The sequence below is a fragment of the Pithys albifrons genome, chromosome 9, assembly GCF_047495875.1.
Source record: "Pithys albifrons albifrons isolate INPA30051 chromosome 9, PitAlb_v1, whole genome shotgun sequence".
In the NCBI taxonomy this organism is placed as follows: Eukaryota; Metazoa; Chordata; class Aves; order Passeriformes; family Thamnophilidae; genus Pithys; species Pithys albifrons.
Genome location: NC_092466.1, coordinates 28737987 through 28762374, shown reverse-complemented (window position 1 = coordinate 28762374; position 24388 = coordinate 28737987). Strand labels below are relative to the sequence as shown.

The 24388-nt window shown below is 40.2% G+C and overlaps 2 protein-coding genes across 8 annotated transcripts in view; one reads left to right on the top strand and one right to left on the bottom strand.

The window, feature by feature from the left end:
- WAPL (WAPL cohesin release factor) overlaps positions 1 to 24388 on the bottom strand; it is a 142423-nt gene that overhangs the window by 79134 nt on the left and 38901 nt on the right. The gene's annotated exons all lie outside the window — the stretch shown is intronic.
- OPN4 (opsin 4) overlaps positions 7636 to 24388 on the top strand; it is a 48804-nt gene continuing 32051 nt past the window's right edge. For 4 of the 7 annotated variants that reach the window (XM_071563917.1, XM_071563916.1, XM_071563920.1 and 1 more), the window contains exon 1: positions 7636 to 7889. The gene's annotated coding sequence lies outside the window, so the exon portion shown is untranslated. Of the gene's footprint in view, positions 7890 to 12168; positions 12274 to 16542; positions 16736 to 24388 lie in introns of those variants that run through there. The other 3 variants (XM_071563913.1, XM_071563912.1, XM_071563914.1) reach the window with 2 other exon arrangements.

Genomic DNA, 24388 nt, shown 5'->3' with positions numbered 1-24388 from the left:
GCCCCAGGTTAAGCAGGTTCGAAGTGTGACCTTTTATTTGCTTCAGGCCATACTTGTCTGTTTCCCCAATGCCAGATGAAGTCTGATCTGTTAAAAGCAGCAAGTCCTTCCCTCTACCCTCCCAAAGCAGCAACTGTGACCTAGCTGGTGGCCACACCTGTACTGCAAAAGCAAGGTGTCTGTGGCCTGAGCTTGCACACTCAAACCTGCTCACCATCAGGTGGAGGACTCTGAAAAGCCAGAACTGCCACAGTGTCCCTGCTGCTGACACCCAGTGTGGGCGGATGAAAGCAAACTGGTGTGACTCCAGCAAACCTGCTCTTGTATCCCTCCACAGGAGACATGTCAGAAGGTGCAAGGCAAGCACAGATCTCCTTCCTCTCTGCTCAGGTTTCATTGCACTTCACAAACAACATTTACTGTTCGGCTTGTTGGTAAGTTATGAGTCAGGAGACTTCAGTACATTCCTTCCTAGAGAAAAGGGATTAAACTATCAGGTCTTTTCACTGACAAGATAAACAGCCAGTCTCCCAGGACACAGATCTATTCCACAAGATGTTAAAGAAAACACCTTTGTACTTCTGATCACAGTTACCTGCTTGTTCAAATACTTGGTTATATGTTTATGCTGAAAACTAATAAGAAAACTCAATTTTACAGAAGTATTGCACTCAAACCTGCTCAGTCTGAGGCAGTTCATTCAGTTGAATTTTGAAGTCCAGTTCTTCTATGTCCAAATTAAGAATATTCTGCACCCAGAAAGATTTTATATGTTAGCATAACAATGGCTGCACCACATTAGACTACACATCCCCTTAATGCAATATCCTGCCTAGGAAACAGCTGAAGAACAAGGCAAGTGTGTAGTAGCTTACAACACATTCAGGAGAGCACCAACAGGCACTGCAACCTCCCAACCCCACATCTGAGTGCCCTGTCCTCAATACAGTGCAGCTTCAATACAGTGCAGTTGCAACCTTGGGTCAGGCTCACCTGCAAGACATCAGGGCTTCCTCTATTGCAATTCACACTTTATTTTAGTTCAGACCCTCATGCTGGCTTGGCTGAGCAGGTCTGAATTGTACCACTCAATCCTGAAGTAGGTTGTAGGTAAGCCTTACTATGTATGATGTGCCCTGCTGATCTGGACCTGGACCCAGCTTTCCTCCTAGACCTTGGACACATGTCATTGCTATGGTCTTGCCTAGAGATGATTGTGGCCTGCCACTGGACCTTCTCAGAAGTTTTGTGAGATTATTCATTTCCTATACCTGCCTTGCTGTCATGCCCAGCTCTTGGCTTGCCCACCTTGCAGAGCAGCCCATGCTTGCTGCTCCCTCATGGCAATCTCTCTTTGAAATAAAGCAAGAAGGTTAAATCTAACCTAATATAAAACCAACAACCAATTTGGCAATAATTAAGGTGAAATGGAAAAGTCCTTGATGAATGCAATTCCCTCTCCCAGGTCCTTCTTCATGCTCCACTAAGAAAGTATAAAATGCAAGCTCTCATATACTCCAGGTTCAGGACAACCAGCCCATAAAAAGCAACATTTGAACAAAAAAAGGAAAATAAACCTTCTCTGCAGCCTTCTTTACACATCTACTGGCTGGAAATCTGCTGCACACCTCTGGCACCTTATATGAGAAGTCAGATTCAGTAATCAGTAGGAAACAGAATTAGCAGTGAAGGCAATGATATTCATGCCGTGCAATTTACAACAAGGCATCTGTCTCTTCATGAATTAGTATTTTCCTTAATTATCTGTAATAGGAAATCCCAAGATTCTCAGCTGGCCCTGTCAGTCAATATTAACTACAGACTTGGAAAATGATATAAAAATAGAAAGGAAATTGAATCCTGCAAAGGCTGCAGTAGCACTTTACAGGGAATGCAAATAGAACTTCACTGGGAATAGCTGCACTCGCACTGTTGGTCCCACTTCACCGCAGAGTTTGCCAACACACCATACACCAATCCAACATGACATCACTTAATGTGCAGCTCTCACATCATGCAAAAAGACTACCAGATATAGAAAGATTGGTAAAAGCAGCAAGTCCAGAGCAGTACATGATCATTTTCCACCTATGCTCACCTTTTCATGTGCAATGGTTTGTCTTTTCAAAACTCTGAAAATTTTATCATAAAGGTGATGTAGTTCTGCAATGAACTGTGGAAGGCATACTCCAGATTTTGCCTTGTTGAGAACATTCTGGTTTTGCTGTTCTTTAACAACATGGGATGCATTGTTCCTTATGTCAGACCTGGCTGTCCAATAGCCAGTCCCTTGCTACAAAGACAAAAACTACACCTAGTAAGCAGGGACTCAGTGCTTGCCCTGGAGTAGGATTGCCACTCAATATATTAGGTGGTCCTACTTGAGACTTCAGAGTCCAGCTGACACAGACATTCCTCAGACTGCATGACAAAGTCCATCTGCAGTTCCACAGGTTCAAGAGCATCAGTTATCAAATACAGCAACTACAGACACTTTCTACAGGCTTCCAGGTCAGCCAAGCATCCTTGTTTTCACTGAGTTGCAGGTATAGAAGGCAGGTCATTCAGGATCTAGTAAAACATTAGTCCTTCTGCACAGTCATGGCTGTAACTATCATGGAGACAGGAGGTGAAAACTCGCAAAGCAGACACTTCTCCATTACTCTTACATAAAGTATGCAGTCATTCCCATCATCATTTCTCATTCAGTCTGTTTCATCTGCTCACTATTCCTCTGGCATTTCACATCCACATCCGTCTCTCCTTACCACATTCCTTCTCTCCCTTTCCTAAATCTCCTGTATTTTCTGTCGTGGCTTTTCTGACACATTTAAGAGGAGAATGGATGGCACAGCAATGCAGCTGTGCAACATCTCCATCACTGTACTTAGCTTTCATCCAGCTCGATATAATTTTGCTCTTTGTCCAAGTCACTAGGCCCAGTTTGGGTTTGTCTAAAGCACTGGAATTTAGTTCCTCTAAAGAGACACAAACACAAACCAGTGAATAACTAAACTAAACTAAGAGCTTTGTTCCCTACTCACAGGCAAATGCCCAGTAGCATAAGACTAGCCCAATGCACATCATCAGATGGCTTTACTTCATACAAGCCAGCAAATCAAATCAAGCTTACACCTTTCCAACAGCCTTTAGGGAAGGCATTCATCACCAGGTGACCACAGCTTACTCAAATGTTACTTTACACTTTAAAAATATATAAATTTTGCAACAATACATTTCTATGTTAATTTAAAAAGGTCCATGTAGGTCCTGTCATAAAACCATAACAGTTCCAAATATTGGTGTGAATTACTGGTTTGAATGGCTCTGCTTGTTATATAAGTGTGCCTAAGAGTTACACTAGCCTTGATGTGCCAGAGTATCACCACTTCCACTGCTTGCAAGTGTCTGTCCTTATATAAAAGCCTACATCTTTTTAATATTTACTTGATAGCTTACAATGCATCAGTCATTAAGGATCATTTAAGATGGACATGAATCTAAAGGTTTTTCTACACACAAAAGAGAAATGTTTTTAATCCAAATTACAATAGCTATGAAAACAAACAAGACTTGCTTTTGGCCTCGGTTTTCCTACACACTTGAAATAAAAGCTCCTACCCAAAGCTAATAGCCCATTTGTAATTCCTTCACAGGTATTTTATTATCTTCTATTTTTGTCGCCTTTCCTTGGGGAAAAATCCTGAACATGGCAATCTGTAAGCTAAAGTTCTCCAAGATAAAGAAGTCTCATCTCTCCCATGCATGATCTTTTCCTCTGTCAGTGCAGGACTGTTGTTTCTGACACTTATGACAAAGCTACACACATTAATTTACACAGAGCATTATTGGGGCCTGAAAGCATAAGAGGAGAAGGCAGGGTTCTGCTCTGCCAGAGGCTGTTAGTGTTGCAGAAGAGACCACAAAAGCACTTCCCACAAAGCAGAAGTACTTTAAAGCTTTTTGAGACCAGGCAAGCAGATCATTTACAGACTTTGGCACTGCCTCCCTAAGGGGAATGCCAAGGACCACTGATGCTCCTGAGGCTCTTGCCTTTAAAGGGTTGCAATGGTTAAAGTCAGTCTCTAAGGAAGCTAGAGAAGAGCATAAAGGCTAAGTGCAAAGCAGTATCCTTGGAGATACACTAGCCTGACATACTACTAAAAGCAGTGATTTAGGTTGAGCATTAATTCCCATGACCATGGTTCCCTGACAGATTACACATCATATGAACAGTATATAGAACACTGTTAAAAAAAATCAGTGTCTTGTGGGGCAAAAGTGATTTAACAACAAACTATAGACAACCTATAAGAGCAAGGTAGAAAAATGTTAAGGCCATGAAAGCTGCAGAAGTGAGGGGGGAAAAAATAAAGTGATTTTCATGCCTAGTGGCAGGGTCTTCCTCTATAGTGATACAAAAGAAACATACTTGATACATAAATCCTAACTGACTACAGGACTGAAAAAAAGATTCTTCCCCCTCAAGAAGAGGATATAATTGTCCTTCCTTGTCTTTTCTGGAGTAGCTGGTATAGTCAGACAGGGTTGACTAAATCACTTTCAATATTTTCTATAACAACACCTATGATGATCATTATTAGTATCTCTGACTGCTAATAGTTTCCACACACCGTAAGCATCTGGTCTGCTTTGCATAATTATACTGCTGAGGCAGCTTCTGGTGCCATAGTCCCCACCTGACAAGGCTGTACCTGCTACAACCACTGCACCACACACCAGCAGTTACAGCTCTGCCTTCAGCCAATTCATACCCACAAACACAGAATTTACTACTGACTTTCTCTTTAGTAGTGGCCATGAGGCAGAGTAAATTTCTTCCTAGAATAACATGGCCTTTTGTGCAAGCAAGGACAGACGGGGCCCTCTAGTTAATGCTTGGACTCGGGCAGCCTGCTTTTTCTGGGGACTTTCTGAATAGCTTAACGTAACTCTTAATTCATGTCTGACTTCTGAGCTACAAGAAGAAGACACTACTTTTGCCTTCCTGCCTTTTTTGTCTTTCTTCTGTGTGGTTTTGGATGGAAGGAAACCCCCTTTTTTGACACTCTTAGAATACAAACCTGCTAACCCTTGCAGTCTTTTATAACTTCCTACTAAAAAGAGCTCATTCTGTGGTGAGAAATGTGGCACTGGGGAAAAGGGAATGTTATTACTTCCCTTTCCTCAGTAGCCTGCTTTATGAGAACAGCATCTGGCATGGCAGGCCTCCCTCATAAAATGTGGTAGGACTTGACCGGGGTGGTCACATTTGAATTGTAGTTTGGCCCATGGTGCACCATAACAAACCTTTACTTTCTCACATTTTTAAGATAAGACAGAGTTAGAATGCTCCTGCAGTAATCCTGCACCACATGGATTGTCCTGTCATTATTATCCTCCTGGGATTTGACAACAGGGGCTACATCAACAAAGTAGAAATGCTTGCTAAAACAATTGCCCTGTAATTGCTTTCTGAAGCAGTAAAAGCAACCAAAGCCACTCTGACTCCTGAACAGCTAGAAAGAAATCTTCAAGCAATTCAAGAGGCAGATCTAAAGAAACCAGAATAGAGCTGTATCATCACCCATGCTCAGCCCCCATCAGCTTTCTGTATTCACTTTTGCTGCATTTCACATTCAATTCTCTGAACTAGCTCAGTGCACAGGAAAGACCATACCTTTAAGAAGCAATATGATAATACCTTACATAAGGGACAAATTGTAGGAACAGCCTGAAGGGCAATTGAATAGAACAAGCAAAGAGATTTCTGCAGCTGTAAAGCATTTCTAGCTGTAGAATTAGGAAAAAAGTTTTCATTACATAGAAATGCAGTCACTAAAAATGCCTGAAAGCCACACAGAGCAGTCCTAGAGCTCCCAAACTTTGCTTTGTCAGGGTGCTGTTCCTTAGTGGACAAGGAGCCAGGCACAATAACAGAGTTAGCAGTGCCCACAGCAACTAAACCAGACTGACCTGAAGAGAGCAGACAGACTGGATCAGCTACCCAGGTTATCCAGCAAGTTATGCCAACAGTGCAGGTCCAAGGTCAAAATGGAAAGTCAACCTACAGATCAGGTTTGGTCCAATAAAAACAGCCAGGGTCAGACATTGCTTATTAAGCAGTTAGCTGACCACCCAGAGATAAGACAAGACAAACCAGATATGAAGCTGTTAAGGCAATTTACACATCAAGACTAGAATCAATATGCAGACAAGATTATCACAAGGCTAAGTATCAGCACTTCTACAGTAGAGCTTAGGCACAGGAGCCTCAGACCTGAATTTAAGTAGCACTCCTGGGCCTATAGGACTTGTGTGTGGGTGGAGGGTCTCAGATGAGGTCAATTAGGGTCATTAAGGCCTTTTCACTCAGGCGTGATACATTTAATTCATTTATCAAGCAGAAAAAGAATGCAACACAGTTCTTCAGAGAATTCACAGCTACACAAACACTGTATTTGCACAGACCAAGAATATTTTTGAGGAATTCTACCATCTCATCACAGGACTACACAGGCCCCATTACTCTTACAATTTAATTTTTTAATGATTATTGGCACAGCTGGCACTGCATATGACTTATGCCTACACAGCATGTGATCACATTCCTCACAGCCTTGTGACAGCTCAAAACACTTTTCTCTGCCTGAACTCACTGGAATCCATTTGGTTTCCTGTCTGGAAAATGGCAGGACCCACAGTATGTGCCTTGAATCAATGTGACCAGTTCTCCTTCCCTCCAACTTCTATTGTACATAATATCCTAAAGTGCCTTGCAGAACATGCTACATGTATACCTTCCCCATGCTGGGGGTCTTTGTGTATTCATCACTGAGATATCCAAGAGCACAAGGTGGTGTAGTTTCTCAACTATTATCCCCACCTATTTTCTTTTTCTTTTTTATTATTTTTAATTTATTTTCAGTGTGCCTATACCATATTCTATTCTGCTGTGCAAAACACAAGTGGTACAAGAAGTCATGGAAGGAAGTTAGCACAGCATTACAATTAGAATAGTTAACATTAACTGAAAAGGACTGCTCAGCAGGAGTACCCAGCTGGGGAAAAGTGTTGTACTGAACTCTCCATTCTGCTCCCTCAATCCAAACTAGCATCCCTGCATGGTGCTCATTGTATGATGTTGACATGCTCTCTGTTCTCTCCCTCATTCAGAGTACTCATTTGCTCTGTTGATAAAATGAAGGGGATGCATGAACCAACAGCCTCATGTCTATTTGATCTGACAGCTTGTTAAAGACCAAGTTATAGAGAATAAAAGAGAAACTAAAAATCAGTTAAGTATCATTTGCCTCAGGAACTTGAAGAGAAACCACATTGAATTTAAATGCAAGGAGAGAAATACTTGGGCATGTAATTTAAGCTTGTGTGATCAAGTTGTAATCTTGAAATAGATGTTTTCTTTTCAACTTTTTACCTTGGCAAGTCTGGCAAGAAAAGGTAAAAGAACAGCTATATAAATATGAGCAAACCAGCTACTCTCAGGAGAAGCAAGATTTCTTTAAAACTATCAGAGCCTTAGGCAGACTAACAGGCCTTAATTCCCCTGAGCAGCCTCACCTGTTGCCTCCACCCACCCCTTCTGCCGAGGAGCTCTATTTAACTCAGCCTCGATACTCCCTTCTTTTTTTGTCTGCAGGCACTTTGTGGACTGCAGCTCCAGCCCTGCTGTGTCTTTCTGGTCATAGTTCTGGCTTTTTACTTTGATTTTAGACATACTATTTAAGGTGCCTTGCTCTTGTTATCCTGAGCAATTTCTTAACATGCCTTTTCAACTTAATGTTGGCTCTGCTTTGCTGTCTTCAGGAGCATGAATGAAGATGTGGGCTCCCAGCTGCTCGTCCCCAATGTGGCAGCTCCTTTCTCAGGTACAGTGGGGCTGGGCCCTGACTGGTGCAGGTCACTGTTCTCTTGGTTGTGCTGCTGGGTCTGGTTTCCAGCCCCTTAGGGAGCTGCTGGCTCTTGGTGTTTTTTGATGCAGAGTTTTTTTTTCCACCAGTTTTATTTGCTGGAAATCATACTTTAAGTACTTCTTACTTTTGTAAATGAGTGGTACTAACTTGATAAGACTTCTATGAATGCATTTAATTCAATAATGCTTCCACTGGTGATCCATGTGTAAAAACATTCTGTGTGAAAAGAGCTTGGTTCTTTCTCTAAGGGTCCTTTGAAGACTAATTCAGACTATTGCAGTCAGCTTTGTTGGAAATACCACCTCAGTTTTCATTTAAAGCCTTGTACTCTATCCTGTTAATAATACATTAGTAAAGCATTCTTCTATTTATATCTGTGAAGTTCTCATTTATATAAGGAAACACTGTTGTATAAACTGCAGTGATCCTTATATGCAACTCAAATTGTTGTTAATCTTTTATCTACGGATAAAGTATTAATTCTGTGATAGCTTAAAGCAAGGGTGTTAGCTATTAAGTGATAAATAAATAAATAAATCCTTCCTGGTATGCACCAAAGTAAAATTCTCAGCATCTCTTGTGATCCTTAAACTTTTCAAGACTGGAAGAACTAAGCTTTCTCTGAGTTAGTCAAACACCCTGAATTTCAGGGTTCAGATGAAGGTTAATAGGGCTCACTAAGTATGTACAACTGTTCACAATTTATAATCTTAAGTGACAAATATGGAGTAGGAACCACTGATGTGTGTCATCCTGTGTTGATTTATTACACCTAAAAATTGCTTCTGGCAATTGCAACTGAGAAGTACTTCTACTGTTTAAGCTGAAGTGAGAGCCCTTGCAATGAAGCCTTGCTTAGGGAAGGCTGTTCATGTTCAAACTTAATTTTTCACGAATTACTCTCCTGTAGCTCTAGTCTTGTGGCAGTGCCCCAGGATCCTTGACAAACAAACTGCTGCCCTCTTTGCTAATTTACAGATTAAATTGGGCAATATTGCAGCATATTATGAGCAGGAATAGAAACAATAGTTGATGCTTACTGTGGGTTATACCAGTGGTTCTCAGCCTTTCTCTGATGAACCAGACTGCCCATAAAGGTGCCACAAACCTTAGTGCAACTCCCAGCTGAGAAACTTCCTTACAGACCAAGAGTTCGTTGCTGGTGGTTCATGTTTCAGATGTTTTATGTCCTAACAATCCTGATCAGTACTTTCAGAATAGTGAATCTTTTGTCCAACAATTAAGAAATTATTTTGCTGCTGCTGCTTTTCCCTCTTGCTGTAATGAAATTGATAAACTGGCTAAGAAAAGCATGTGTGATCATATGACATTGTTTTTTAATAGTTGTACCAGATACAGTCATTCTACAGCATGAGGCTTGAAGTAACACAAACAGTATGTGCTTTCCTTAAAATTGACTACTTAGTGATTAATCAAAATCTGACAGGTAATATAATCATATTAAAGAATAGTAGGTAAGTCATGGTGTAAGTGTAACTTACTTTTCAAGCAGTGAGAATTGCCTAGACCAAGTGATAGTAACATAGGACTAAACTGGTACAGAACCGAGATTATATCAAACATTACTTCCAAAGCAGAACCAGGGTAGGGAATTTGAGAAACATGGATAGGTTCCATTAAGGAAAAGGACAAGTGTAACCAGAAAAGATTACTTTTCTATAGATGCAGAGGGCTCTTATATGTCTTTCATCACAGCTGATAGCTAAGAAAGAAGTCTTTCTAAAGACTTGGACTCTTTGCTAAAACACTTTTTTCTGTGCTAATCAGAAAGTCTTTCTAAGTTGGAGCTATTATTTCACTTAAAAAAAGATGTTTCTATAATATAACAAATATATACTGGATGTCCTGCTGCAGAAAAGGAGACAAGGCACTGTAGCTTTGTCATATGATGAAATAGGCTGCAAGTATTGTGCCTGTCAATGTGTCAAAATAAAAATAAATAGCTATTCAAATAAAACTGGATTAAAAGAAATCAAAACTTGCCATCTTCATGCAGAACAAGCAGCTCTTCTGTCTAAGGTACTGCTTACTTGGAAACAGTTAATTGATACAAAACTTCAACAGGTGCCTCTGTCTTATCTCAGAAGGTAGTTAATCTTATTGTGATTGCATTTGCTGGAACTGTGTAATCAAATGAAGGAACAAAACTTAGTTTCATTGTTCGATAGATTGTATTGGATTGTAAATCAGATTCTGTAGTAGTTAACTAAATTGTTCACAAATCTCCTCTTAATGCTATATGTTTAAAGAAAATATCTCCATTCTCCTTTAGCTACTGAAACCAGCATGATGCTGGTTTTGACCTAATTTACAAATAACCAGGTCAACATCTATTTAACAAAACAGCCGTATCTATGAAATATCTTCTATATAGTGATATTCTTATAGCACTGGGCATGGAACTTTTTTTAAACTGTTGATTATTTTTCAGAATAAGCATAGGCCCTTCCAAATTATATTAATTAAACTACTGCATTTTATGCAGCAACATGCAGTAATGTAATTTTACTCTGTGGGGAAAAAACATCTTTCCTGTTTTCATCTTATCATTAAGTAGTGTCATCATTTTCCACAGAGGCTTCCTTCATTGCCTAAAAACAAAGCCCCTTAAGTCTGTACCAAATATTGCTGTGAAAGCTTTCAAAAGCCTTGTGTATTTGTTGGTTTGCTGAATGTGCAGAGTTCTTGAACACAAAATTAGAGTGGGACTGGCAGACCTGAAACTCTGAATTATTCCAAGGAATGACTGTTAGGCGCCCAGGTTATTTTGCTGTAGGTATAATCCACAAATTCCCTGTGAAGGAAAATAACTTACTTTGGCCTTTTCCATTTTCCTACAAAACTAATTATTTATTCTTCATCAGAGACTGAAAGATATTGAAAAGACAAAAGTAAGAGAAAGGAATGAGAGATACAACTTTGAAAATGGAAAGAAATGAAAGGTGGGAGGAAAAGCAAAGTAAGTTAATTGGAGTGAGAAAGAACTGAGTAAGGTGAAAAGGATGACAAAAGAAATTACTTCATCATGAAGGCAATATTTATAGTGCAACAAGAACAGCATAAGCTGGGTAAACAAACTACTGTTTGAACTCCTAAGCTTTCAAACGAGGCTATTGAAATAGTTCTAAGTGTGTTATTAGGAGGCACTCTTACTGTTAATTTCTTCCAATTATACTCACAATTTCTTTGCAGCAGGATCCTAGGCTCACATCCTCTGCACTAGTAGAGTAGTGTGTACAATACTCTCTCTCTAAAGTTATTCTTCTCTTCATATACAAACTCTTGAAAGAACACAGCCCCACACCAGTGCCTGCCATTATGTGTGTCCAAGGGTGGCTGGAGCCCTTAGGACTGAGGACTCACCTGGGAGTTTTGCTTTTATCAGAGTCTGCTTCAGTCCAACTCAGTGGCCTGCAGCCAGATCTCTTGAGATGGAGTGCTGTTAATTATTCACTTGTTTAGTAAGGATCTATATTCAGCAGTGAAATGAGCATATCAATATTTACCTTCCTAGCCAACAAGGGGGCTGTTTAAACTAGCCATGCCTTAATCTACCACATTCATAAACACCAATAAAATCAATAGGACTTAGCATAGGCTTTAGTTTTAGTTACCATAAGCTTTATATCCTTATTAGGCTTGATAGAGGTTAAGTGATCCCAGTTATATTGTTATCACACAGGTTCTTACAGACCTCCTGCAGTCTTATTTTACACCTTTTTATCTATATCTGGAAACTTGCCCAGTTTTTGAAACCAGTTTTCTTAATAGAATTTGCATTAGCAGTGAATTTAACCTAATTTGCTATTTCCAGTTAGTTTAGCTTTTCAGTTGCCTTTCAAGGAAATGACAACTTACAGGCACAAAAAGAAAGGAACCAAAGGGATAAAACAAAAGAAAACAAACTATTTATGGGCCCTGAAGTTATTATATCTTCAGAACGAGGGAGGGAAGTAATATGATCAGCATTTGTGTTAACTTCTGGAACTCTCTGCTGGTTGTTTAAAAATACTTGATGCAGAATTTACTTTTTCCGGGAAAGTATCCCAGAAGATTTTACTCTTTTGTGGGTGGTGGGAATGAGAAAGATACCTCTTCACATTCTCTTTGTATGCTATGCATTAATAGGGATATCTGTCTTAGGGTGAGCAAGGCCTGGAAGAGACCTTTTTCATCTGCTTTGGACATTCAAAGGCCATTCTTGTCTGAGAACAGCTGCTCTTCCAGAGGAGTCCCTTCTTTGAAGAGATGATTGCTGTGACAGACTCGCTTTGCAAATTTGTAATCCTCTCACACAAATGTTATGCCAGAACAATTAGTAAGAACAACGTTTTTTCTGTCAATAGATATTCCTTGTAAGAGATACATTTGATTTGATTTATTAGTCCTATCACAACCCTTGCAGCTTTCTTCCTTCTGTCTAAAGAATAAGAAAAAATCTGCCACAAAACATTCCTATAATGGAAGACTCCTTTGTTGTCTAGATACAACAGATGAAAGTATTTAAAAGTATTAAAGCTAAAGGGAAAAGTAGCAAGATGGCACAGTCACTGTATTTCATTATTTCCCACATTAATTTCTGGTCAGTGCTTTACTAAAAAGTTTCTATATTGTTGTCCTTAGAAAAAGGCTTCAACTAGATATTTTTTACTTTCTATATTGTTGTCCTTAGAAAAAGGCAGTTCAACTAGATATTTTTTACTGATGTAATCCCGAAAAAACTGAATATCTGCATTCTTTCACAACCTTTTTGAAATGAAGATATTTTTAGTTTAGATGCTTCATGAAAAAAAAAAATACTGAAAGGGTCCTGTCAAGAGACTTATCTTGATGGTCCTTTTCATGCAAAAAATCAGAATTTATGCTTTTCATATCACTTGAAGATATAATATTGGGTTTCACACAGGCAGGATTCTCTGATTAGCACTAGTGTCAATGTTCATGCAGATTGCTTTTAGTAAGTAAGCTTCCCACACCACTAATGACTTTTCAGTTCCATTAGTCTGTTATGTATTATTGATTTCAAGCATTACTGATTAATGCTGTCAGTAGGTTTATTTCTGTTCCTAGAGAGTCAAGGATTGGCACCTCTGTTAGATGGATGGAGTGTTACTGCTTGCTTTAGTCAATTCCTTGCTGTTTCCTGTCTGTTCCCTGGGACATTGTACTGTTGTTTCCTTCACTATGTTTTCCTAATACTTGGTTAAATGTTATATGCTTTCCATGTACCTTCTATGTAAGGAATTTGCACTGATCTTTGGGAAGTATAAAATAGTACAGAAATGGAAAATTCATGCATATGCAGCAGTGTTTTTCCAAAGTTAACAAGGTGGTGTTTCATGTTCAGTGCTCCTTCCAGAGCCTGTCCCTGCCACTGGTCACAAGCTGCTCTGTCCCTGGCTGCTGTTGCTGCTGTTGGCACTGTGGAGGCTCCTCAGTCATTGCAGCAGCTCCTCATCCCACCACTTCCAATTCCACATTCTTTGCACTGCCCAGTTATGTGGGATTACTCAATGCCTGATTTCTCATGTTTCATTCAAAGCAGCACAGTGCACTTTGGGTTTGTGGCCAAGCCCCATAAAACCAGATCCAGCTCTTCAATCTCTTGAAATCAAAGATTAAAAATGTCAGTTCCTTTTATCTTTTTAACTAGTAACTTATTACATTATATGTGTTCTTCAGGCTATCATCTGTTCTGCATTTTTGAATTAGTTTATATGTTGAATACTTAACCTTTAGTCATCAGCACCTCTGTTCAGTACAGGTTATGTATCTTTGGTTGTTTTCTGCAACTTATTCTACAGCTGTCTGATGGCTTATGTTCCTATAGACCACAGATGTTTTGCTCTTTAATACACTACATAACTCATCACCTGCACTTCTAAGTCTCTTACTATTTCCATTTCGCATCTATAATAATTACACTTCACATTAGGCTGTCAGCACTGATAATCTTCACCATATTTCAAAGTCAGCCTTTTTTAAGTACTTGAAAGGTGTTTTTGAGAAATCTTACTCAATACCAGGTTATCAACTGTCCATTGGATTAAGTCACTCAAGTTAATTCCTATTTCTGAGAATGCGCTGCCTCCATCAGCTGTGGGACAGAAATGCAAAGACCACATGGCTATGTAAATTAAGGGATTTGGGGACTTTTATATCAAAGTTAGTGCAAGTGGTTGTGAAAGAAGAGTTTTACAGGATAGATGTTTTAGATGTACCTGGTTTCATGTATCTGGGTGGTGTTTTTCTGTTAGACCTGTCACCTAATAGCCATTACTTTTCTTCAAGAAGACAGAGTGAAGCACTGGAACAGGAAGTTCCTCAGGTGGGGAAAGGTAGTTCAAAAAAGTTTTCCTTCCTGTGAAGGAAAGGATTGAAATTAATTTAAATACATGACTTGTTTCTCTCATTCAATAAATAAATCAGTCAGTGTGAAGTTGTATTCTGAATTTTAACCATGTCAGTCCTCTACCTCATACATTATTAAAAAACCCCAAATTTCCAATAGTTCCTCAGTGTTTAGTTAGATAATTACCCTGCACCAAAGGCTATTGGTACCTTTGACTCCTATGTATGTACTTTCAGAAAAGTGCACCAAGTGACCTCACAATAAATATATAGGTGCAGTTCCAGAGCCAGTGCTCCGAAGTGCACAGGTGATCCTTAAAGGACTGAAATACTCATCTCCCTGAGTGTTTCTTGCAGAATGATCTCTAATACAACCTCTCATTAAGCAAAGCTTGCAACACACCTTTCAGTTTGGGAACATATATATTCATAACTCTACTGGCTATGAAAAATTAAGAACCTGGACCCAGTGGAATGGCTGGAGGATGAAAAATAGTTACTCCTTTTTAAGTCTCTCCATTATTTTTCTATGCTCGGTGAATCATGAAGAGCCTTTTACTGCATAAGCAAAAGTAAGAAATTCAGAAGCACCATGAAAGTACAAGAAAAGCCTGAGAAACAGCTGTGATTATGAATTATTCCCAGCACAGTGACTGTTAATGCTGTGTTACTGTGTTACATTTCTAGTTCTATTCAACTTCTCAGTTCTAAAGTCTAATTCTTATATGAAAACCATGTTCCTAAATCTTCAGCTAGTCATTCTTGGTGCTTCAGTTGCAGGTACTTCTGTGGAATGGGAATCTCAGAGTTTTGATTATCAAGCCTTGAAAAACAGAACTTTTAATAAGGCTATTTAGGATATTTTAAAAAAAGATTTTGCATTACAATCAGTGAAGCAAGAATTCATTTTAAGAGGAATAATTTCTCTTCCAATCATTAGGAGAAAAGAAGGAAAGGGAACTGGTGCCTCAGCCAGTTCATTCTGGCAACTTTTTAAAAGCCACTTGCATATCATGAAGAGAATTGCTAAGTGGAGCTGAGAACTGGGTTTTTGTACTATAACTGTGTTTTAAATTATACAAAGCTTTCCAAGAGAGGCTGTGCTAGCTTTCAGGTTTCTGTGCTTCTGCTAAAGAGCAATTTGGCTTGGACCAAAATAATTTCATGGTTCAGACTGTGGCCTTTCTTTTCCCGGACTTTTAGGATGACAACTTGAAAATACATTCTTACTTACATCCTGAATCCTTTTACAAACCCACAAAAGCCCCATGAATGTTTGATTTAGATCACTGAAATATGGTTTGAGAGGCACAGACTTGCTGAGCTGCATACTCTGTGAAGCTGAAAGAGCATTTTAGAGAAATCTCACCATGTTCATGCACTCTTTCCTGGCATGCTGCTTTTAGTCACTGGATGTGGGATTAGACAAATCCTTGAACTGACTCAGAATGGCCATTCTCCTATTCTGCATTCTTAGAAATACTTGTTAAATACCACCATCTTTCTCTAATACAACAGGATATTTAAAATAATAAATTAAAAAAAAAATTCCTCAAGATCTCTTACTCTAAACTTCCAAAATGTTGCAAGATTCTAAATCCAAATTTAAGATCTTAAGTAAATGTTGAGGTGGTAGATAGGTATTTAGGGTCACAACTGTGCAAGGTAGTAAGTCTCTGTATTTGAGAAAATGTGTGAATTTAAGAAATTACTTAGCAGGAAGACTTTAGTAATGATAATTCAATAAGGATCTGAGACTCAGGGTCTGCCAGGAGCCCAAGTGCAATAAAATGACTTCATTGCCCTGGCCAGCCTCACCTGACAACCCTTTCAAACCCTCTCTGCCCTGGGGCTGGGGCTGCATTTGGGCTCAGGCCTTGCTGAGCCTGTCTCAGCTCTGCCTTGCCCAGCTGTGGGTCTCGCTGATCTGGCCCTGGTACAGTCACTGCTTCCAAATTGCTGCCCTTTGCTCTCAGGTTTGCCTCAGGCCTGCTTTGCTGGCTTGGACTTGCCTGCTAGCCCAGACTGTCCCTGCTCTTGGGTCACCTCGCTCATGTGCTGTGGGACAGTGCCCTGGCTGCAGAGGCTTCTGCCCTCCTGCTGAATTATTGTCTTCCTGGCCCCTACAGAGCTGCTGGCCTCCTATTCTTAAATTCTTTCTTTTGTTTATTATTAATTTGCCTACTTTAGTGTTCAAACACCTGACTGTTAAACCTTTTCAAAAAATCCCCAGCAGAGAAGAAATGCTACTCTTTCTGTTCCACTGGAGTTGCAGCAGAACCAAGTCACTTGATAAACTGTTAAGAATTTCCTCTGGAGAATGAGATCTTGTAGTGATCAACCCAGCAGAGTGAATGGGAAAATACCTCTACTGCTTTCCCACTGTAAGGGAGCTCTGGAAGGCTTGTCCAGAAACTCGATCCTGTCAGGTAAGAGATGTTGCTAGGAAGGAACGTGCTTTGGTGTTTGTATAGCACTTGGAAACTCCTTCTGTGTCAGAATCCCCCTTGGGTGATTTATACTGGCTTTACAGTTGCTGTGATGTGGGGAGCCTGGATGCTCCAGCAGCAGGAGCTGAGTCAGTACAGTCATGCTGGCTTGTACCATCTGAGGAGATCCATGGTAAAGTACAAAACTGCTTAATACCATAAGGGGGATTAGACCTGGAAGCTTATTATGCTCTGTGGAATACCTATTTTGGTCAGCTCTAAAGCAGAGTCCTAACAGGTGTACTGTTCCTTAAATGTGAGATGTTTGTGCTGAGAAAGTAGATTTGAGTTTCTCTGGTGTCTAACTTAAGGCTGTAGCCATGAGATTCTTCTTTTTCTTTGTTTGTTTATGTTTGTTGTTTGGTTGTTTGTTTTGGGGTTTTTTGTTTGTTGTTTTTGGGGTTTTTTTTCTGATGGGGTAACCACCCATGATCATTGTTGACTTACTGGAGCACCCTGAGATCACTGCAGTTGTCTGATGATGATAACCAGCTCCAGTTGCTGCCCAAGGACATTTCCCTGTCAACTGCAAAATAAACAGCCTGTTCTCTCACTCTAAGGGAAATTAGAAAAAAACCAAACTGTGCCACAAGTCAATTAGTTTGAAAACAGAGAGACTTAATAGAGTATTAAGTATATTACTATTATTACAATAGTAATAGTTTTTACTACTTTTATGGTTAGGATTTTTTGAACTTATCTTCACTTTTGTGAAGACAGAAGTGATTGTATTTCTCTTTACTACTTCTCCCTGGCAAACGGTTACTATAAATAACCATAGAAAAAAATGTAGCATTTTCAACTCATGCAATGCATTTGTTTAGTAAGATATTATTTAAATAATATGTAGTAAGGGCAAAGGCTTAACTTTTTGGCTGGATAGAGTTTTGTTTTGCTGGGGAGAACAACAGAGGATAGTTAGTAAATTACATTTTGTGAATGAACCTCCAAAATAGGGTAAAGACACACAAAGAAAATATTTTTGTAATCAGGGAATGTGCTTCTAAATGTCCATTTTGTTTGTCCATTTTTGAGGTGTTCTGCAGTCTGAAGTCTTATTACTGAAACTCTGCTTAGAAAAGGGCAGATTGATTTTTCTCACTAGGAAAAGCAGTAACTGGATCATTCACTTGCAAGTGTGATAAGGCCTGTCTAAATCTGATGCTCCTTATCATGAGATCCACTTGTTTATTACACAGAGAGAGGTGAGTCACTCCCTGCTGGTGACATTCTTAACTTTCAGTTTGTACAAGAAGGAAACTGGTGTGCAGAATAGCTTTAGTGCCTTGGGGGGAATCAGGCCCAGAAATTAAGTCTGTATTTGAGGATGCATGTTGTTAATGTGTTTTGGTGTTTGGAGTACATCCGTAGCCATCTCCAAGGAGCAAAGAGAGTGCAGTTCCCAGCCCTACCAATCTCACACATTAATTTCAGGGTATTCTTCCAGTGAAAAATTGTTACAGTAAGTAGAGATGGCATGTTTGTCTAGGTTTATCCACTGTGCAGCAAAATCACCACCCAACTATGTTTTTATGGTTTACAACATCATCTGCAAGTCATGAAAAGCAATGCCAGTTCTGTAGGGAGTGGGCAGAATTATAAAACTAGAGTGAAGTGAGAAATAGTATTTTGACTTTGAGGATCAGTGCCAGTGATTTTTATCACTTCAGTTTATGTAAGTTTGCTTTTGAGATGTTTGTTTGTTCAGAAGGCTTACTGTATTGCTTTTTAAACTGAGAACAGTCTTCAGATGTTCCCATTTTTATTAAAACAAACCAGTTTTTGTTGTAGTCATACTGAAATACTTGCCAATTCATCACCAAAAAAATTAAGCCCAGTGTATTTTTTAAGCTAATTCATGGCACTAGCAGAGAAGGGAAGCCCACCACGATTGCAGTACTGTCATGCTTGGGCAAGTCAAAGCATTGTAGCAACACAGTCTCTGCTCCAAAGAACTTGTTATCAAAGTACAGGGAGATGAGAAATGGAGGTGTACAGGCAGGAAAGGATCAGGTGAAGTCAGACAATATAGCTCAGTGCTGCCATGGGGCCAGCAGGCTGTGTATGCCTGCAGCCTGGCTATTGCCAATGTCCCCTGTTGCCACTCACTGCCACCAGTGTGCAGGACTGCCTGGAGACAAGCAAACCATGCATGGTGGAAACTGCTCAGTGAATGATGGAAATGAGCATCACAGGCTGACAGGATGGGAGAGATGGCAAGCCAAGGCTGTCTGAAAGATGATAGGTAACCTGGAGACAGAGAATCCATCTAGGCTTTGGGAAGTGAAAACCAGCAATATATATCTGATTTAAGAGAAAAGAATGATGGGGGGTTGTCAAAGAAAAGGATGCAGGGCAATTACAGTTAAAGAAATGGGCTGGGAGGGGACAGGATTGAGATGAAAAGGGCTTAAACTAAGCTGGACATAGCCCTGCTGGCACACATGCATCCTTGTCTGCAACCTTGTGGTAATTGCCCTGTGCATTCCATTAATTAAGGCTGGAGCAAAAGGATGTCATAGCAACTGAAACAGAAGTCAGTGAGGATCCAGAGGAGTCGTTTAGCAGAGTAGATATTAATAAAGGCCACACTGCAGAGTTAAACAAAAAAAGGATCTGTTCATTTAGAGGCCTCACGTGAACACTTGGGAAATCAGAGTCCAAGGTGGTAACAGGCTGGATGATAACCTGAGCAGAAGAGTTTATAAAGAAATGACATACATCTATGGCTTTGCTCTTCTGCACAGTGAGAAGCTCTGATTACAGAATGGCAATGGATTCTGCTCAAGCATTAGGTCTGTTTGATTTTGGTCTTTGTGGGAAGAATTTCAAGTTGCAGCAGGGACAAACTCCTCATAATGTCTTTGTTCTCAGTGGTCATTACAGAATCCTGCCCAAATCCTGAATGTTCTTGTAGTCTGCACCAAGTCCTTCTTCTGCTTCAATGACTGGCCCCTTTGCCTTGGGTAGGACACTCTTCACTGACATATCTTATGGACTCAGTTAAAATATCCTACAGCATTTTTAATTGCCACTCACTCTTCAGGCTGTTTTCAGAAGAAATTAAAATACAAGATCTTGAAAATTCAGTGTTAGTGAGTGGTCTGTTTCTTCCTCCTCATCCTGCTCAAATTTCTGAAAGCACTGGGCACAGTGTAGTCTAGAACAGCAAAAAAGCACCTGCAATAACTGTGAGTTGCTGAGACTTAAGCTGCAGTCAGTTATAAAACTGCCTCCCTATTACTGCAGCAACAAAATTTTCTCCCACCAGTGGCTTGACAATCATGGTTTGTTGGGTTTGAGGTTTTGTTTTGGTTTTTCTCCCCACAGAATCACTGATGGTATTTCTATAAACAATAGGATTTTTCGCAAGGATGTTGTAAGACAAGACAGTATGTGCCAGGAAATGTAATTATATAACCATCAGGGCAGTAGATGTAGTCTCTGTGGATTATTTGTGGACATAAGTCCTAGAATCTGAGGAGAAAGGTGATCATTCTTTATCATGAAATGACACCTCCCTTTGTTTACCTTCTGGTTATGATGAACTATTATTTCTCATATGTCAGGGTTTTCATTTTGATTGCTGTGTGTGGGTACAAATTGCTTCATATTATTCCTCTTGCTTAATCTTTTCATCAGGCTCTTTCTATTACTTTCCTCTGTCTTACCTAGTAAGATATTTCTGCAGCCCTTCCCATGAGAGGTTCTAGTCACTGAGTTTGTTCTGTTTCAGAAGTAACCACTACACAATCAGATTAAAGAGCAAACAATCAAACCCAAATGGTACCAATAGTTCTTCCTGTAAGCAGTACAAGTGCTCTATTAATGCTGCCCCAAACCTGGCACTGCTGCCTGTCAGTGGCTACTGCGTGTGCCTCTAGTGGCAGTCAGTAATTGACTGGGGACGGGGGGGGGAGGGAATGCTGAATACAATTTCTCTGCAATTTTACTTCTAACCCCTTCTCTACCAATAATCCTTCTCTTACTGGAATCCTGTCACAGCAGGGAAACACACAATTCAATCGTTTTTAAAGTATGACTTGTCCCTGCCTGAAGTAGGCACTAAACTGCACCAGCACTATCAGTTCACATGTGTGAGAAGGTAAGAAGTCTTATTTGGGAACTGGAAGTAGGGAAGCTTCCAGCTGAAATTATTTGAAAGGAGTTTGGCTACCCAGGGTTCCCTGGAGAAGGGTAAGCTTTGCACAGAAATTAAGGCATAGGAGACAGGAAAGGATGAATCTGAAAGCTCAGTCCACAAATCAAGGTAAGAGGCTTTTTTTTGGAGGCACTCCCAATGCAACTTGGTGGGTCTGAAGAGCTCTTTGTGTGACTGCTTTGCCTTCAGACTCTGTGGGAATGGACAAGAGGGACAGAGGTGGGTTAACCTTTTTGACCTACCTGCCCTTGAAGCCATAAGCCACTAGAGTAGGCTGGAAATACAGCTGAGGAAACTAAGGCAGAGCATCTGCTGGATTGTGCCTTGCCATAGAGTGGCAGCCTAATGCCATTTACAGAGTTACATTCCAAGTGTTGGAGAGATCACTAATATAATCTCTTCATCTCAGTGTCAAAGATTTTTTTTTAGTAAGTCTTATAAAAAAACCCTTGTGTTTGAAAGGACTTTCCTAAACCATCCTTTCTGGTCTGGCCCTTCTGTATTTGGTCCAGGCCTGGGATTCTCCCCTTCCTGCTGTAGGGCTAAACAGCCCAGTGTTAATGTTTGCTGGCTGCACCCTGCAGTTTGTGCTTTTGTTGTTCACCATAGATCTTGGCTACCCTACAAAATGAGAACTACCCGTGGGGTGAATTATTCACTTCTACAGCAGAGCAGAAACCATGCTGACTTGATTTACTGTTTTCTATTTTGTCTATTGATTTTTGAGTAGTCCCAGGAGTATGGTCCCATGACAGTCCACACAGAACTTGGTACTCAGTCTAACAATTTTATTTACAAAGGGTCTCCTTACCTCCATGTCCCCTTGCCAAGTTGCTCCTGGCATGAAGAACTAAATTTAATTTCTATGATTAATAGAGCACAAGAAGATAGATATATATATTACACAACTCTCTCCCTGCTTTATTTGGGATGCCAAAATTGCAGTACAGTGTCTGCAAACAGCTAAGAAGTGGGAGAGCTCCCACCTGACAGATCTTGGCTGTTAAAAGGCAAAAAGAACACAGATAGTTGAAATAATTTTTTTAAATAAAATGAGCAACCAGTTTTCACCTGCATATCTAAGCAGGTAAGTTTGTTTCAGGTACCAGTACAAAAGTATGGCCTCAAAAACGCTTCCGAGAGAAATATGTTTTCAGTTGCAGCCACTGACAAGCACCGCCACACTGGATAGCCAGGGCTCACCTTGTACAGCAGGGACTGTGTCAGGAAGGCTGCTATGGACTCAGATTTTTTTTTTAGTGTGATATTGTCTTTTTAAAGGCAGATACTGCAAATGGACAGGCTCTCAAGTGAGAAATCAATAGTTCCTCCCTGTACACCATCACTTACAGAAAGGCCTGGCATGTCTAGAAGACAAGCAGAGCATATTTTGAGCATAGCATTGTATTCTCTGAGATGTTTTCAGGAATTATCACTATCATTCTCCATATCACAATGGGGAAAAATAAAATCACTCAACTTATTTGAAATACCTGATAACTTTGCTTTGTGCATTCCTCATTTGTGGCAAGTCAAATCCCTGGACCTATATTTGCACTCAAAGAAGAGTGGGACTTGACCTTTCCCATTTCTGAGTAGTCTATTCCTCTCTCCTCATGGTGGTCTTAGAAACCTAGGTGATCTTTCAGAAAATTTAGGGAAGCTCAGGTGAGCCTTTGTAAAGATGTCTCAAGGTCATTCCTGCCTAGCTGACCATACCCCATGTCTTTTAACTCTCCTGGCATTTCCCAGCAGCAGCTTGTCTGTCTTCTAAGCAGCAGAGTACCTGTTCTTTCAGTCCACTCTGTATTCCTGCAGATAAGCTAAAATCTAATTCTGCACAGAGCTGTCAGCCAAAGAGGACAATGAGTTCTTTTTCACTCATTGTGAAACAAGTCCTATGCTCATTTGGTCTTTAATTAAATTTTATCCAGGCATTATCTTTCTCTTTTTCTATTAGTCAGTTTACGCAGTTTCATGGAAAGGTCCCAGAATCCATGGTCTTACTGCTATTTTTGCCTGTAATTTATGAAAGAACTGTGAACAGAAGTAAGTTAACAGCAGAAAGAGGTTGCATCGGGTCTGGCTGAGATGGAGTTAATGCTCCCAATCACAGCCCTCACAGAGCTGCACTGGTAGCTAGAAAGGTATTGCTCACACAAGGGTGTTTTGGCCACAGCTGAGCAGTGTTGGTGCAGCACCAAGGCTGCCTCTCCAACACTCCCCTCTCACCAGCCAGCTGGGGGTGGGCATGATCTTGGGATGGCACACAGCCAGGACAGCTGATCCAGCTGACCAAAGAGATATTCCATACGTCTGCTTATCAAAAAAGGCTAAGAGAAAGGAGGAGGCAGGGAGCATTTGTTATTAGTGTTTGTCTTCTGGGATAACCTCTATGCCTACTGGACCCCTGCTTCCTGGGAACTGACTGGGCATCACCTGCTGACGGGAAGTAGAGTATAAGTCTTTTCCTTTCCTATGCTTCTGAACATAGCCTTTGTTTTTGTTTTATTAAACTGCCTTTATCTTGAGCCACAATTTTTTTTCCATCTTATTTTTCCTTTCCCCCTGCCAATGCTGTGAAGGGGAGCAGTAGAGTAGCTTGATGGGCACCTGGTGTCCAGCTGAAGTCAGCTCTCCAAAATGGTGAAAGCCATTCTCACCATAGTTCAATGTGACAGAATTCTGTCAGATTATTTCTGGACAGGTTTTCTTTTCTTCAGAAGTGACTGGAGGGCAGTTCAGACCTTGCCATAAACAAGATGAACTTCAGTGTGTTTCACACACAGAACTGTGGCAGGAATGTTCGAAAGCTTTAGGATGAGCCAGATGACTTTGGAAAGCACCTGGAGTCACAAACTAATGTTTTCTCCATTAGGCTTCCCAGGAATACAGGAGAGGTAAGCTTTTGGTAGAGAATAAACAAGGGAGAGAGGGAGGCCAAATTTCCCTCCAGATCCACAAGTCTAATGGTTTGATAACTTTAAGTGAAATAGCCTTACTTATAAAGAAAAACAATTATTCCTCATTGAAATACTTTGAACTGTTCTCTCTGGTTTAATACTGCATATAAAACAAAGCAAACATGAGAGAAAAAGGTTTTGGGAATGATTTTCTGTATCTTTCTGACTTCTTGAACCCTAGGCACAGAGAATGCACACCTTGTGCAGTTCTAGGATGTCTCCTCTCCTTCCATAGAAGTTGAGGCATCTCATGTACAGAGGGGCGGCTGAATTGCCTCTAGCAAATGGCTACAATAAAACTTTTTCTCTCCTTTACACTGCATATTCTTTCATCATACACTCTCAGGAGCTGTTGAGCTAATCAAATTAATCTGTCTGGAAAGGCATGTACAGCAATGCCAAATCTAATGAAGCAAGGAGACACATAGCTTCTATAAGGTCTAATTTAAAAAGACTACATTTATTCCA